This window comes from Ovis aries, chromosome 2 (assembly GCF_016772045.2).
Source record: "Ovis aries strain OAR_USU_Benz2616 breed Rambouillet chromosome 2, ARS-UI_Ramb_v3.0, whole genome shotgun sequence".
Lineage (NCBI taxonomy): Eukaryota > Metazoa > Chordata > Mammalia > Artiodactyla > Bovidae > Ovis > Ovis aries.
The window spans coordinates 220,143,683-220,160,573 of NC_056055.1; the positions used below are offsets into that span (position 1 = coordinate 220,143,683).

A 16,891-nucleotide genomic window follows, 5' to 3' on the forward strand; every position below is an offset into this window, starting at 1 on the left:
CTTCCCTGGTGCTCCAGTGACTAAGACTCTGCACTCCCCAGTGCAGAGGACCCAGGTTTGATCCCTGGTCAAGGAACAAGACCACACATGCCACAACTCAGAGTTTGCATGCCACAGTGAAGATCAAAGATCCCATGTGCTGCAACTCAGACCAGTGCAGCCAAATAAATAAATAAATAATTATTTTTTAAAATTATGGGGGCACGACAGGCAGCAAGGCCCACTGGGATCATCTCAGTCAGCCCCCTGCATTCCCGCAGATCCCCTCCAGCCAGGGTCAATAAGGGTCCCTCCTGGCTTAAAGTTCTTCCAGAAGGGAGACGCCAGAGCCTCCCCAGACCATCCTGTTCTCTAGCTTCACAGCCCTGACTGCCGGGAAGTGCTTCCTAAACTCTGGCCTCCTGCCCTTCTACTGCTCTTCTCACAGCTGCTGGTGGCTTCACACCTCACATCCCGTCGATGGCCTCAAGACCACAACTAAGAGAGCAGATCTAGGAGGACAAGAGTGGAGAAGACCCTATATCTGGGTCCCGCACCTTGCAGCCCTCCTCACCAGCCTCAGCCTTCCTGCCAGCCTCACTCCGCTGCAGGCTGAGGGAGGCTCCCGCCCAGAGGACCCCAAGTGGACACTTCCGGGGAAGCTGGCTGACTGAGCATGCATGTGGACCTTTGCTCTCCTCTCAGAATGCCTCTAATGCAACAGCAAAGGTTTTTATTTTGTTTTACTGAAAGCATAGAGACTTTCCCGGTGGTCCAGGAGTTAAGAATCCACCTGACGATGCACAGGACACGGGTTTGATACCTGGTTTGGAAAGATCCCACACGCCATGGGACCCTTAAGCCCGTGGGCCGCAGCGATGGAGCCCGCGCACTTACAGCCTGTGCTCCGCAGCACCAGAAGCCACTGAAACGAGGAGCCCAGCTGCTCAACTAGAGAGAAGTCCTCCGCTCAGTGCAGCTAGAGAAAGGCTGTGTGCAGCAACAAAGACCCAGCGCAGCCAAAAATAAATAAATAATAAATAAACTTTTTAAAAAGCACAAAGCCTGGAGGATCAAAAAAGACCAAAAGAGGGGAGAGAAGACCATAGGAGCGATGTTCAGCACAGCACAACCATGGCAGTTGCTAAAAACGAAAATACTTCTAGTCCAGTGGGTACATAGTTACAGCGCACCCACCCTCCCAAAGCTCGTGCCCCTCCTCTGCACCCAAAAAGGCTAACCCTTGGCTCATAAGGGGCCTCAGGACCCTCTCCAGAATCTCAGCGCAGTCCCTAGGATCTCTTGTTAAATATTTTGATTATCACCCCTGACAACAGTGTCAAAATTCTGGGAGGCGGAGAGCAGATGGATGCGTGGGAACCCTGAGCCTGAGAAAACTAAACTCTGAGCTGGCTGCAGAAAAAGCCAAGAAGCCACCCAATTCTTCAGCGCAGACCCCCCAAAGGCTCAGGATCAGTGGCTTTGGAATCCCTTTGCAAGGCAAGGAGGAGATGGGGGAGGGAGTGGGGAGGGGCAGGGGCAGGGTGTGAATGTAAATCTAACCCAGATTGGTAGGACACCGAGGAAGTGGTTAGATTTCTAGATCCTCTCCCTGACCCCCAGCAGAAGACAGGAGATTTATTCCATGGAAAGGATAAGAGACTGACCTCTGGCCCCAGGGCCAGCAGGCACAGTTAAGAACACAAGTACTAATAGGAAAGACAGTCAGCTGGGCGTTTCCTGAGCAACAGGCAGCCAGGCCTTTACCTGCCCTGAGGCAGAAAAGTGAAAACTTCTCTGGAGATCTGGCAAGCCCAAGAAGAGAAACCCAAAGATACCGACAGCAGTTTCCCCAAAATAGCAGCCCAGGTGGACACCTGAGAGCTGGAGAAGCCCTCAGTGTGTCCACCCTCACCTCCAGTGCAAAGAATCCACCCTTTTATCTCCCACTTGAAATAGAAGTGGAAAACCCAGGTTCCCAGGCATTTAAGGAAAGCTTAGTGTTAGTCGCTCAGTTGTGTCCAACTCTTTGCAACCCCATGGACTGTAGCCCCCCAGGCTCCTCTGCCCATGAAATTCTCCAAACAAGAATATTGGAGTGGGTTGTCATTCCCTTCTCCAAGGATGGAACCCTAGTCTCCTGCATTGTAGGCAGATTCTTTACCATCTGAGCCCCAGGGGAGCCTGAGGCAAGCTTAGCAGAGAAATAACAGAGGCCAACAGCAACTGAGAGAAAGTAAGTGAAATTCAGTGGGGAGAAAACTGTAAGAAAAAGTTATCAGTATCCTCAGGGAGATCAGAGAAGAAAATGCATCTGTGAAACAAGAACAGCAGGTAATAACATAAAAAAAAATATTCAGAGAGCAAGAAGAAGAATAAAACATCAGAAATTTAAAAGCATGGAGCCCAGACTGAGGCCCACGCGGAGCACCCAGCCTGTACCTGCCCCTTCACCCACTCCATACACACTGACAGAGGCCTGGCTCTCCTCTCCAAGCAGCTCTGCAGACCCCAGAGGGGCCGTCTGGGATGGGAGCCATCTGGAGACCAGAGAAGGAATGAAAACCCAGACACAGGGAGGGACCCAAAGGGCCAGGAGGAGACAGAGGGCCCAGGGCTGAGGCTGAAAAGGGACAGAGGCCGCCACCTTGGTGAGCCTGTGGACGTCCCCAGGGAGCCCTGTCAACCACTGAGCCAGTAGGCACGGGCCTAGTGACAGCCCAATCACCCACGTAGGAAAGCTGATGCTCGGAGAACCCGAGTCATCGCTCAGAGCCTAAAGCAAGAAAAGTGAAAAGCTGGGCACGAGAACTCGTCTTAATTCAACCCACATGAACAAAACCAGCTACAGCTGGAGTGGTACTGCCTCCAGTCTGAGGGCCTGGACTTGGGTTCAAGTCCTAACCAGCTTCTCTGGTAACTCAGATGGTAAAGAATCCGCCTGCAATGCAGGAGCCCTGGGTTCAATCCCTGGGTTGGGAAGATTCCCCTGGACGGGGGCATGGCAACCCACTCCAGTATTCTTCGCCTGGAGAATCCCCACGGACACAGGAGCCTGGCGGGCTGCGGTCCATAGGGTTGCAAGGAGTAGGACACAACTGAGCAATGAAGCACACAACCATCCACACTTACCAACTAGGAATCTTGGTTTGATCTTGGCACTCAGCTTGCCTCTTTCTGCCCACATGTCACCCACCAGCAACAGAAAGTCCCTCCCAGGAGTAGCTGGGGCCTGAGGCCCTCCACCCAAGAGCTTCTGGTTGCAGCAAGATGGTGGGGAGGCCCCAGGGCCCTGGAGGAATATGTTCCCCAAGGACAGCATGAGGGGGCCTGTGGGCTGGACCCTCCCTCTGCCCCAGACTGCCCTGAAAGCACACCACATAAGGGAGTATTTTTAGCCAGGCCCCAGCAGGCAGCCAGCCACCCAGTGTCATTCGAGACTCTGGGGTCAGCAGGCCAGCCGGGGTCAAGGGAGCCACGGCCGAGGCTGCGGAAATAGCACCCCTGGGAGGAGGCACCCTGTAGGCTGACGGAAGCAGGAAGAGCTGGAGCCCAGAGCAGGGAGTCACAGCCAGAAGCTCTGAGCTCAGGACAGAAGCCAAGAAAAGGTTAAAATGCTGGGATGGCAGCAGGTGACAGGGTCTCCCTGGAACTAACACCCAGGGGCCGGGAGGGGTGCCTTCCTGGTTTCTCCTCAGCAAGGGGGTCAGTGCCACGGAGGACAGATGCCAAGGTGAGAATAAAGGAGTGGATGGAGAGAGGTTGTAAGAAGAGACAAGGAGCAGGGAAGGGAAGAGGGAGGCAAATGATGGTCTCGGGTGTGGGGAGGGGTGACAGCACCCAACGGGAGCCAGGGTCACCCCCAGGCCCGATCACCCCCTCCTCAAGGCACCCAGTCTTCTTTCTCCCACCGGAGTCTCTCAGCCCTGGTGTAGGCTTGCATCTCTGGACTCTTTCAAGATTCCTCCCTGTCACCCCATATAAGAGAGGCCAAGCTGGGATGTGAACGCACGCACGTGTATCCACACACACACACACACACACACACACACGGCCTCCTGGGAAGAGACAGGACAATGGAGAGGAGAGAGGGGTGTCCCTTTGTCCACTCCTCACCCCACCCCACCCCCGCCCAGCCTTGAGAGCTCAAATCCCGCACAAAGAGCTTCACAAAGGGCCTCTGGCTCCCAGAGCGGGAGATAAATGAGGAGAGGAGGAGAGGAGAGACCCCGGAGCTGGAAATGCCCGGTCAGTGGGTCTGGGAAGCAAGGTGGGGGCTGTTCTCACAGCCATGGAGGCCACTAGGGAGCACCGAGGGCAGGGGAATTGGGGGTGGGGTGGGGGTTGTGTGCCCAGAGGGTGAGGAGAAAGCTGGGGTGAGGGGCCGCTTCCTGGAAGAGGCAGCAGCCTGCTGGAGGCAATCAAGAGACAGGTGGCTGCCCAGCCTGAACGAGAGGGGCAACAGACCTAACCCCACCCCAACCCCAAAGACGGTCGCTGCACCAGACTAACCCCCACATACCCCCTACACTGACTCAGGTCTGGCAGGGAGGAAGGTGGGTGCCTTCAAGGCTGAGGGCCAGACCAGGAAGTGGGGGGTGTGTCTGTCCCAGAAGGACTGACTGGTCAAACAGAACACTGACTTCTTACTCCCAAGAGACCGCAGAGAACAAGAGGAACCGCCCTTCTACCCGTATCACACACCCCTCCCCAGCACAGTTAAGGGGGGCTGTCTTGCTCAGCAGGAAGAGAGCCAGGGACCCTAAGACCTGGTTCGCATCCAGGCTCCACACTGACAGTGATGAGACCATGGACAAGTCACTCACTGGATCTCAGCCTGCCCATCTGTGAAACAGGGTGATGGTGCCTGCTCACACTGTTTTTCAGGGTTGTTGTGGCATCATGTGAGGTTGGCATGAAGGGCATTTATTATTATTGTTGTCGTTGCTAAATGACCTCTGACCTGTCTGCCAAGTCAGAGACCCCAAGCACAGGGCTCTCCCCAACCATCCCTCTCTTTCTGAAATGGGCTCAGACGTGAGGCCCTTGGCCAAGCCAGCAAGTGAAAGGGTGGACTGGATGATTCAAAGGCCCCTTCCAGGGGGAGAAGGAAACTGATGTGTATTGAGGGCTTACAAAGTGTTGGGAACTTTACCGCGTCAGCTAACTTAACCTCCTACCTAAGGCTGTGAGTAGGTGTTATCATTCCCATTTCCCAGATTAGGAAACTGAGGCTCACAAAATTAGTGGCAGAGCACAGACTTGCAACCAGGTCAGCCTGGCCCACTGAAAGTGGTTCCACACTTTCCCACCACACACCCTCCCTCATTTTGTTGGTATCTGGGGTGGCGCTAGTGGTAAAGAACCTGCCTGCCAATACACGAGATGTTGGGGACACGGGTTCAATCCCTGGGTCGGGAAGATACTCCCGAGGAGGGCATGGCAATCCACTCCAGTATTCTTGCCTGGAGAATCCCATGGACAGAGGAGCCTGGCGGGCTACAGTCCATACGGTTGCAAAGAGTCAGGCATGACTGAATCGACTTAGCCCGCACATCCCACCTCTAATCCCTGAACCCCAGAGCAGAGCTCCCAGAACAGCCTCCTCCCTGCATGCCCATCCCCAGCTGACCTCAGAATTCAGGAGTCCAGATGGCAGAGGGTGATACAAGAGAGAAAGAGGGGCCAACAAGAATCGAGTGTGGACGGGCTCGAACTGTGCCCCTGCCCACTGTGTCCCAGAGCTGGGCACACACTCTTCACAACACCTGGCAAGGTGGGCTCTATTGTCCCTATTTTACAGGTGAGGCAGCTGAGGCTACTAGGTTGGCCAGTGCTCCCAGCTAGGAAGCAGTAAGCAAGAACTCCTCAGGTGCCTGTCCGCAAGTCCCCGCTCCCTTCACGACAGGCTCTCCTCTCTGAGCTGACCGCCTTGAGAGGGACAGTGCTGAGTCACACAGGGAGCTGGGGTCTTATAGCACAACCGTGGAAAACCGCCCTCCCCGCCCCCAACCCCACCAGTCGCCTCCAACACACTCAGCCCCCGCTGGATTTGCTGCAGTTCCATTAAGGAGCAAGGGAATAAATTAGCCCTGCTTAGCATATTCAGTGGCTGGGGTTCAAGAGGCCGTCTGGGTGGCTCACGCATCTCAATGCAGTCTGCAGTGGCAGGGAGCTGAGGCAGGCAGTGGAGGGGGGACAGTCTGGCCAGACTGGGCCTGGTCTGACTGCCCACAGACGGCCTCAGCTCAATGCCCCAAAAACGCTTGTTCCTGCTCCAACTTCATTCCCCTAATGGTGTTGCAGCTTGGCTCAGGTGTCTGCACCCCTGCACCACACTCAGGCCAGTCCCGGAGGACACCCAAGGTTAGCGTAGGGGTAGTTACCGGCTGCCCAGCCTCTCCTAGGATGAACTTTGAAGTGGATGGCTCTGTCCAATGGGGAAGGGAAGGCCATTCAGTACAATACAGATTCCTGAGCGCCCCCGCCCGGAACCCACACCGGCCCAGTGAATCTGTGCCTCAGTGTCCCCCCTCAGCACTGAGGTGCCTCAAGCAGGAAGGGAAGACAGGGTGGGGAACAGAGAACAGTGTCTCAGGCCAGGTGGAGCCAGCCCTCTGCTCCAAGCAGGACCATTGCACCTTTAGCACAACTAAGCTAACAGCCAGGACTCAGCCTGCAGCCAGGCCCTGAGTGAGGAGGCCTGGCAGCCGGGTCAAGCAGGCCCCAGGCCCATGCTCCGTGGCAACCTGGGGCCCAGGCCACTGCCCCCTTCCAGCTCCTCGGACCATCCCCTCCACCTGTCCCACTCCACCTCAGACTCCAGAACTAAAGGCCCTGTCCTCCTCTGAGTTGCAAGGCCTTGGGGGGCACCTTGCAGGCCTCCCATGGCAGGAGCAGGGGCCCAGCTGTGCTTTGAAATCCACGTCTCCCTCAGGCTGCTACCCACCATTGATTTTAAGGCCGATCAGTTACTGGGGATGAGAAGGCTTGTCGGCCAACTATGGCTCCTGGATTCCCTGTCCTGACAGGACGGGGAGGTCTGGGACACTTCTGCCCGTCTCTAGCTCCCTATCTCCCCTTCGCCAGGAGTCAGACTCTTGCTGACTGCTAAAGGCTCTCTCAGACTTCCCCAGCTCCTTCCTCTCACTCAAGCATTTCCCCTAATAAAATCTTTACACATTTAATCCCATCTTGTTTCTCGAAGGACTTGGGCTAATACAATCACTCCATAACCACAACGACAGCAACAACAGCTACTCTTTATTAAATGCTATCGATATGCTTCACGCTAAGTGCTCTTATGGGCAGCGGAGGCACAGAGAGGTTACATCGTCACTCAGGGATGCACAGCCCTGCAGTGGCAAAGCCCAAAGCTGAATTTAGTTCACCCCAGAACTGTCACTGGTGTAACCACAATGCCACACTGCTTCTTCGGTGAGAGAGAGGCCATCCATCCATCCCCATCTCCTGCCTGTGGGGAGGAAGAAAGGTGGGAAAGGGACTTGAAACTCCTAAGGAAGGGATGAGCCAGAGAGAGAAGCAGAGAGATAGAGCTTGAGGGAAATTTAAGAAGAGAAAGAAGGAGGAAATGCAACAGAGGAGACCAGGAGGAGAGCCAGGGCTGGGCCTCAAAGAACCCTGATCCTACAAGCAAGAGTGCCTCACCTCCCCAGGGCAGGGCTGGGCTGGGCTGTAGGACCGAAAGAAATGGAGGAGGAAGGAGAAGGTGGCCCTGGAGCACTTTCCAACCCCACCCTCCTCTTGCCACCCTTGGCCAAGCACCCCCAACTGCACCCTCGGGCACATGACCAGAGTATGTCAGAGGTGGCAGCCTAGCAACGCTGCAGTCAGACTCTTCACCGCCCCAGGTCCAGGCACCTCCGTCCCTTCCCACCCCCTGCATTCCTCGTCCTCCAGCCCTTCCAGGGCAGACACAACAGGCCCAGCCCAGGTCTCAGGGTCCCAACAAAGCCAGGCCTGTCCCCTGCCCAGCCTCCGCGGGAGTGACGTCTGGGCTGGGCAGCTGGTGAAACTGAGCCAAAGGGACGAGGCAGAGAGCCAGGAACGTACCTCCCCAGGTGAGCTTGCAGCTTAACTCCTGGTCTGCCAGATCCGAGTTCTTGGGGTTGTTGGTTAGGGGAGGAAGGGGTGGGTGGAGATGAAGTCAGGGACGAGGAAGGGGAAGCAGCTTCCAGGGGGCACTCCTTAGCACACACACATACACAAACACAAGCACATGCACACACTTGCACACGCACACACACAGCCCCATTTGGTCCAGCCACAGTCACATGAGAATAACCCACCAGCTAGCTCACACCCACCTGTCACCTATCCCCTACCCTGTGCCATAGTTTAAAATGCAGGCTCCCCTCCAACCTTGGTTGAGACTTCCAGAGGCTCTCTGTGACCCACAGAAGTCTAAGGTCCAAACTCTTTAGCTTGGCATTCAAGGCCCTTCCCATGCTGACCCACTCTTTCCTAGCCTCTCCTCTGCTTCCCTCTACTCCAGCTCTCTGAGGACACCACACACTTTCATACCCCCAGGCCTGACAAAAAGTGGCTTTGGCTCCCTTCCATGAACTCCTACTCACCTGCTAGGACCCAGGTCAAAATGTCACCTCCTCTGGGAGGGCTTTCCAGACTGCCCCAAGCAGAAGAGCCACTCCCTGCCCTAGAGCCAAGTGCCAGCTTGCACAGGCCTGCCTGCACCTTGTCTCAGGATGAGGTGTTTGCATTCTGGCCTCCCCGCCACCTGCCCCCACCTCCCATCACAGAGTGAGGACTCACTGGGGAAGACAACGTGTGTGTGCCTGGACAGAGGGTGGGTGAATGGGAGAGAGGAAGGGTGATGGAGACAAGGACGAAGGGTGGATGGAATAGAGAAGACGGTAGAGGGAGGCAGGAGCAGGCAGGTGGAGAGGCAGATGGGCTGAGAGGTGAGAAGACAAATGAGAACAGGGAAGAACAGGGCCAACATGTCACATGCTATGGTCTGCTAAGTCGCTTCAGTCGTGTCCGACTCTGTGCGACCCCATAGACGGCAGCCCACCAGGCTCCCCCGTCCCTGGGATTCTCCAGGCAAGAACACTGGAGTGGGTTTCCATTGCCTTCTCCAATGCATGAAAGTGAAAAGTGAAAGTGAAGTCCCTCAGTCCTATCCGACTCTTAGCAACCCAATGGACTACAGCCTACCAGGCTCCTCCATCCATAGGATTTTTCCAGGCAAGAGTACTGGAGTGGGGTGCCATTGCCTTCTCCAAACATGTCACATACAGGGCACCAAGGCCTACGGAACATCAGACCAAGCTTTGCCAGAAGGCTCTGAAAATTGAGCCCAAGGACCCACTCAGCCATTCTTGACAACTCTGATTTCAGCTGGGGCAAGAAGAAGGGGGTGAATGGGGCTTGATGGGGACCCCTAGAAGTTCCTGAGAAGGAGATCCTGGCAGGAACACCCAGAGGAGGTAGGCAGAGGCAAAAGCTTGAGCTGAGAGCGGAAGACAGCCCCTTCGCCACCATGGCCTCCTTGGGACTGCTGCCCACTGCTGGCCCCACCAAGCACCAGGGTCTTAGCTCCCTTCCCACTCCTTCTAAACCTCCAAAGTTCCTGCTCTTCTGACCCTGCAGACATTCCTATTTGACCCCCTAGTCAGGTCTGAGCTTGACCAAGGTTGTCTTATTCCAGCTTCTTCCCCACTCCAGCCCCAGCCACCACCCGGTGAGTGTCCAGAGGAGCCTATGACCCAGAGAAGAAGGTGGCTTTCCAGGCACAAAAGCAGCAGCCCCACCTGCCCATCACTGTCCCCTGTGCCAGGCCTCCACCTGGGTTCTCGCTCCTTCTCCAGGGTCTTCACCTGCCCACCCTTGCCATCCATCCACTGAATAGCCCTTACTGAGCATCTCTCTGATCTACATCCTGGGATATCTAATCCACCAAACACCGGCTCACAGACTTACAGGGGAGACTGGCTAGTGAATAGACATCACCCAAAGCATCCAACACTCCCCTTGTCTTGGCCAGAAAGGAGCACTAAAGCTAAGGCCTCTCCACCCTCTTTTCCCGGGGCCCGTTTGGAGATCCAATGTCCTGCCATGGGCTCTAGGGCTATTCAGGGTGAGAGAGAGAAGGGCTGGCTGGAAGCACCAGGGCTGAGGTCTCTCGATGAGGAGGGGTCAACTTAGGGCTCCGAGCTGGGACAGTCAGCAGGAAGACCTGGACCCTCGGCATCGCCTGGGTCTCCTTCGCTCCCCACCACTGGGCTTCTCTGCAGATGGCAGACTTGGCTTCCCACTCACCAGCTGCTGTCCCTCTAGGGGTTGCCTTGGCTTGCCTGCCCTTAGCGCTGTGCTCCCTCCTGGTGCCAGGGTCTCTCGGCAAGTTCATACATCAAACAAGGAGGCAGTGGCTGGCTTCCTGCCCTCTGCAAAGAGAGAAGGACTAGAGGGCACAGCCCTCAGCCTTGTATACTCCTGACCCATCAGGGGCCTGGGCCTGCCCCCGGAGAGTGGGTGAAACTGAAAGAGGTGGTCAGCTGCCCTCCACCTACCCTGACTCGAATAAAGACCTCCAGGGATTCTTCCTCCTTCCTCTCTGACACATGAGCCCCACACTGAGGGGCAAGGAGTGGCAAGAGGAGAAGAGTCGCCACAAAGGGACATATCAGGGAGCTAGATAATGTTCTCCCCTTCCCCTGGATGTCTCTCATGCCTATTGTCAAGATGGTGAAGGGCTCCCTTTATAGAACGATGCCTCAGACTCTTGAGATACTTGAGTCTTCTAGAGACAGTATATTAAAAAGCAGAAAAAAAAATTAAAAATAAAAAGCAGAGACAGGCTGCCCAGACTCTCCTAGGATGAACTTTGAAGCAGATGGCTCCGTCTAGGGGTGAAGGGGAGGCCATTCAGTGCAATACAGATTCCTGAGTGCCCCCACCTGGAACCCACACCAGCCCAGTGGATCTGTGCCTCAGTTTCCCCCTCAGCACTGAGGGACCTCAACAGAAAGGGAAGATGGGGAGGGGAACAGAGAGCAGTGTCACAGGCCAGGTGGAGTCAGCCCTCTGCTCCAAGCAGGACCACCACACCGTTAGCATGACTAAGGTAACAGCATATTTAAAAGCAGAGATGTTACTTTGCCAACAAAGGTCCATATAGTCAAAGATATGGTTTTCCCAGTAGTCATGAACGAATGTAAGAGTTAGACCATAAAGAAGGCTGAGTGCCGAGAATTGATGCTTCCAAACTCTGGTGCTGGAAAAGAGTCCCTTGGACAGCAAGAAGATCAAACCAGGCAATCCTAAAGGAAATCAACCCTGAATATTCATTGGAAGGACTGATGCTGAAGCTGAAGCTCCAATACTTTGGCCACCTGATGCAAAGAGCCAACTCGTTGGAGAAGATCCTGTTGCTGGGAAAGATTAAAGGCAGGAGGAGAAGGGGATGACAGAGGATGAGATGGTTGGATGGAATCACTAATTCAATGAGCGATGTTGACATGAGTTTGAGCAAACTCCTAGAGATAGTGAACGACAGGGAAGCCTGGTGTGCTGTAGTCCACGGGGTTGCAAAGAGTCAGACATGCCTCAGCAACTGAACAACAACAAAGAGACATGCATCAAAATAGACGGATGAGTCTGGCCAACAGAAATTAGAACACAGGATCGCCAAAAGACATGAGTGAAAATGTTCGTGTCAGTGCTATGCACAGTAGCCCCAAACTAGAAACAGGCTAAATGCCTGTCAGTAGCAGAATTGATAGCTTCAAACAGTGGAGCACTAAGCATCAGTGAGAAGGAACGCTCTACAACTAGACACAGCACGTGGATGAAATTCTCAACCATCATGTTGATCAGGAGTCAGACACCTAAGAACACACATGCTCCATTTATAAGAAGTTCTATAATATGCGCATCTATGCTGGTAGAGGAGAAGGCAATGGCACCCCACTCAGTACTCTTGCCTGGAAAACCCCTGGACAGAGGAACCTGGAAGGCTGCAGTCCATGGGGTCGCTGAGGGTCAGACACGACTGAGCGACTCCACTTTCACTTTTCACTTTCATGCATTGGAGAAGGAAATGGCAACCCACTCCAGTGTTCTTGCCTGGAGAATCCCAGGGACGGGGGAGCCTGGTGGGCTGCCATCTATGGGGTCGCGCAGAGTCGGACACGACTGAAGTGACTTAGCAGCAGCAGCAGCAGCATGCTGGTAGAAGTCAGGACAGTGAATAACCCTCAGAGGGCAATTAGTACCTGGAAGTGAACGGGGAAGGGGACCTTCTGGTTGTGGGCAAGGCTCTATTTCTTGCCTGTTGCTGGTCACATGGCCACAGGAGTGTGTTCATTTTGTGGAAAGTTTGTGCACTTTAATGCATTTATGAAATACTTCACTAAAATGGAGGAATGCCCAATGAAGCCTTACCACCTTCCAGTTTTATGAGGGGAGTCATCTTCACCTCACGCTCTCCTTCCTGCTCCCTCTCACCCCACCTCCAAGCCTCCATGTCCTGTCCTTTCTCCTCTGGCCTCACCTCATCAGTCCTGGCCTCACCCACCCCGCATGACCCCTCCCCATGACCTGTCACCTCTCTAACCCAAACCACCATCATCTCTCCCCCAGGAAACAATGACCACATCCCCAGGTCTTGTTGCTCTGCCTCTCCCTGCTTCCAGTACACACACACACACACACACACACACACACACACACACACACACACACACACACACACACACACTGCATGGATCACAGGGCTCAGAGGGAGCAGCTGGACAAAGCCTTTGTAAAACTCCCCAGGAGCTCCCAACTCTCCTCCATCTCAGGACCTTCATGTGTGCTGGTCCCACCACCTGGAACGCTTCTCCTCTCTGCTACCAGCACATCAGCTCCTTGTTCAAATGCTACTTCCTCCACCTTCCTGATCTAACTCCAATCCCTCTGGTAGCCCCCATTACCTCCATTGCACTGTTTCCAACAATGCATTTGTGCAATTACTTGTTTGCACTGGGTTCTCCCTCTCCTCTTGGACTGACACCCACTCTGAAGCCAAGAACAGGGGCTGCCTGCAGGCATCTATGTGGTGGAGTCCCTTTGCTGTTCACCTGAAACTATCACAACACTGTTAATCAGCTATACTTCAACACCAAATTTTAAAAATTTTAAAAAACAAGAACAGGGACTGCCAGCTCCACGGCTAGCTCACTGCAGGTGCTCAAAAATGCACATGGGCTAAGAGACCGGCTCTTCATTGCTCCCATCACAAAAGAAGAAGTGATAATCATGTGACATGATAGAGGTGTTAGCCAACATGGCAGTGGTAATCACATCACAATATATAAACGCAACAAATCAAAATGCTGTATACTTTCACCTTACACAATGTGATATGTCAACTATATCTCGATAAAAATAAATTTAAGAAATACATAAACCTGGATGCAGGCGTGCTCAGTCGTTTCAGTCATGTCTGACTCTTTGAAGCCCCATGGACTGTACCCTGCCAGGGTCCTCTGTCTATGGGATTCTCCAAGCAAGAATACTGGAGTGGGTTGCCATGCCCTCCTCTAGGGGATCTTCCCAAACCAGGGATGGAACCTGGGTCTTTTCCGGCTCCTGCATTGCTGGCAGACTCTTTCCCCAATGAGCCACCTGGGAAGCTCAATGCATACACTTATAGTGAATTTAATTCTCTTACAAAACCGGGGCAATGAATATCCCAAAACTAAAGAAAATAAAGTTTGTTAAATAGGTGAACCGCCTACCTTGCAGGCAGTCTGAGAACTAAATTCCCACTTATGCAGGGTCAGGACACAGGTTATGGTCCTTTCTATCCCTCTGTTATGGCTCTGCTATCCCTCGTGTGGCCCTGGATGAGTCACTTCCCTTCCGTGGGCCTCTGTGTGCTCCCAGAGGGTTGGGATTGGTATGCATCGGGAGCTGGGTCTTGAGGGGGTTTATGATATTGTGCGAGAGTGATCCTACAGGGGTGGAGTGTGTGCGTGCATGCATGCCTGCATGGGTATCTGGGTGTGCACACGCCTGTACACATTTCCCTAGCCGGAGAATCCATAGCTTTCATCAGATTCTCAAAGGAATCTATGACCTTTCAAGGTTCAGAACCACTAACCAAACCCCTTCAGCTGTGGAGTCTATGATTATATATGACTAGAGAAATAGAGGAAGCAATTCAACCCAGAGCAGAGGGAGTTAGCTTAGACCCCAGAACTCCTATCACAGATGTAGGACCCCACAATAGTAATGTAGGGGGGCTGCAGGACCTTTTACACTTGGGGATCTCCTAAACTCAGTAGGGCTCTGGGCCACTGGGCAGAGGCCAGATAAACTGACCCGAGGAGCTGGCTTCCAAAGAGAGGAGGCAGAGGCAGCCCGGAGTCTCCTCCCCTCTGCTCCCACCAGCATCCGACAAGCAGCCACTTGTCTTGGGATATGGCAGAGAGCAAGGAGGCGAGGCTGGCACCTGGAGATGCCCTCCAGGCCCCTTGGCGCCCAGGTCAGAGAAGGTTTGGCGGGAATGCTCCGGAGGAGTGCCAAGCCCCACCTTCCCCTCTCCCGAGGCTGGCAGGCTGCTGTGTAAGACTAAGGGAGGGCTCCTGGTGTAGGGCAGTCATGGGACCACAAGGAGGCCGCCTGAAGGGTGCAAGGCCTGCACCTCCAGGCTCCACTAATTCAGAGCTGAGGCTCAGAGGTGTGGGCACCAAGGCGAGGCCAAGCTTCCTCAAAGCCAAGGGGAGGAGCAGGTCATAGAGTCCAGCCAGGGGAGGAGAGAGGTGCGGGCAATGGGGCCTGAGGGGGACAAAGAGGCCACCAGAGCGAGGAGGGCAGTGTGGCCTGAGTAGAGGACAGACAGCTTAGGGGGGTGAGTGTGGCCAGCACGTAGGGAGTAGAGGACATGATGGCCTGGTGGGAAGGGGGCTTGCCAGAAGGGAGAGGGGAGGAGCAAGGCTGCGGGTGGGGACAGATGATGTGAGCACAGCCCATGGCCCAAACAGAGAAGTTCAGTCTACGGAAGGAGGCAGAGGGGAAGGGGGTCCTGTGGCAGGGAGGGTGGCATTCAGCGGCAGGACCGTTGGTAGGAGTGCCCTGGCCAGGAGCCCAAATGCTTGAGTAGCTTCTAAGCTCTGACTCCTAAGGGAGGCTGAGAGCCCGAGAGATGTTTATCCACCACAAGAACGTGATAAAACACCTCCTCTGGCAGGTGATCAGCAGCCCGGCTGCCCTTTCCTGGGTGACCAAAGTCTCCTGAGAGTTGCAGTATGAATGGGGGGCCTGGAGAGGGGATACCACACTGGCGACAGCACCTGCCCCCTCCCTCTCACCCTCTGGAGCCAGAGGAACGGTGGGCATGAGCTGGGACTGGGACAGTACCATCCTGCAGATGAAGGCAGGCTGAGTCATGGGTGAGAGCCAGGCTCTCTCAAGAGGCCGCTCAGAAACCAGCTCATTCGAATGCAGACAGTCACTCGTCCCCATGCCTGTCCCCGTGGTTGTCACACGTGGGCGTCCACAGGCCCACGCACCCACTCTCCCTGCCCCCACCTTCTCCCCTCTCCTTGATCACCCTCCTCTAGTGCCCCTGGCTCCTTCCTCCGACCTGCCCTGACTGCCTGTCCCTGCCCACCCTCAGGTGGCCCCCTGGCTCTCACCCCCCACCCCCCGCCCTGCAACCGCATGCAGAGTAGAGAAGGCAGGGAAATGGGAAATCAAGAGCCCCACAAACAGAGAGAAAAGTCAGGAAGGGCCTGCAGCAGGAACAGACAGGGGAGGGAGGCTGTGAACTCACTTTCCCCTGAAACCTTCCAAGGACAGGGGAGTGTTCGTGAGGCTCTGAAGCCAGGAGAAGCCTGGATGACATCTGGGGACAGGGATATAGAGTCCAAGAGTTAGGCCACATCACCTTCACTTTCTGCCCCTTTTCCAGGACAGAGAGGAGGTAGTTTAGGATGCCCAGCTGACACCCTCTGGCTTCACCCTATCCTCAGGGCCCAAAGCTGGGCTCAGGCTTCCAACAGGATCATTCCCGGGCCACTAGTCACTGTGGGATCCAGAAAATATCTACACCGCATCAAGCCTGTCCCTCACCATGGTTGGTCATTGCGGTAAAGACCGGTGCTAGAGTTTGGGAAGGACAGAGTAGGGTTTACAAGCGCAGCCCTATGCCTGCCATTGTGAGTACAACCACGAATATGCCAGATCTGTGACCTGGAGGGGCATCCAGTCAAGTGAGGCAGAGGAGTCACTTCGGTGCACACACACACACATGTGCACATGTACACACCTGGCCTCGCTGGTTGCCTCAAAAAAGGGGGATAAGGGAGCAGGGACTACCCACACCATACATTCTGAGTTGCCCAAACTCTGTGACCCCTAGGTGGAGGGACAAAAGACACCAGCATAATCCAAACCCCATACAGCAAATGAAACTTAGGAGGCTGCAGCCTTCAAAACAGGGAGGTAGACTGGGATTGTGCGGGAAGCCTACAGCAAGGTTGTCTAGTCCCCGGTGACCCCAAGTATCCCTCCTCCTCCTTGGAGAAATCCAGTGCCCACACCTACACCAAGCTTGCTAGTTCAGGGGACAGAGGCCTCATCCAGGACAAACACCTGCTTCCCTGCACTGGCCTATTCTCACCTACCTGGGTCAGCTTCCCATTTGCAAGGCTCTAAGACTTACCCAGAACAGAGAGTGCAGAGGTGAGAGTCCAGCTCCCCCACCATCTCATGTCAGTCCTGGCTCTAACTAGACCCTCCCTGACTCAGAAGGCCCCCTCGCTCCTGACTATGGAGCCCTGGTCAGAGACAACAGTCCAGCTACAGGTGGGGACACACAGTCAACTGCTGGACTAGCTCGGGGAAAATTCATTCTTTCAGTGCCTTTCCCAGCAAGCCC

At 54.7% G+C, this 16,891-nt stretch overlaps 1 protein-coding gene across 9 annotated transcripts in view; it reads right to left on the bottom strand.

Annotated features, from left to right (window-relative positions):
- TNS1 (tensin 1) overlaps window positions 1-16,891 on the bottom strand; it is a 244,980-nt gene that overhangs the window by 227,576 nt on the left and 513 nt on the right. The window lies entirely within an intron of this gene.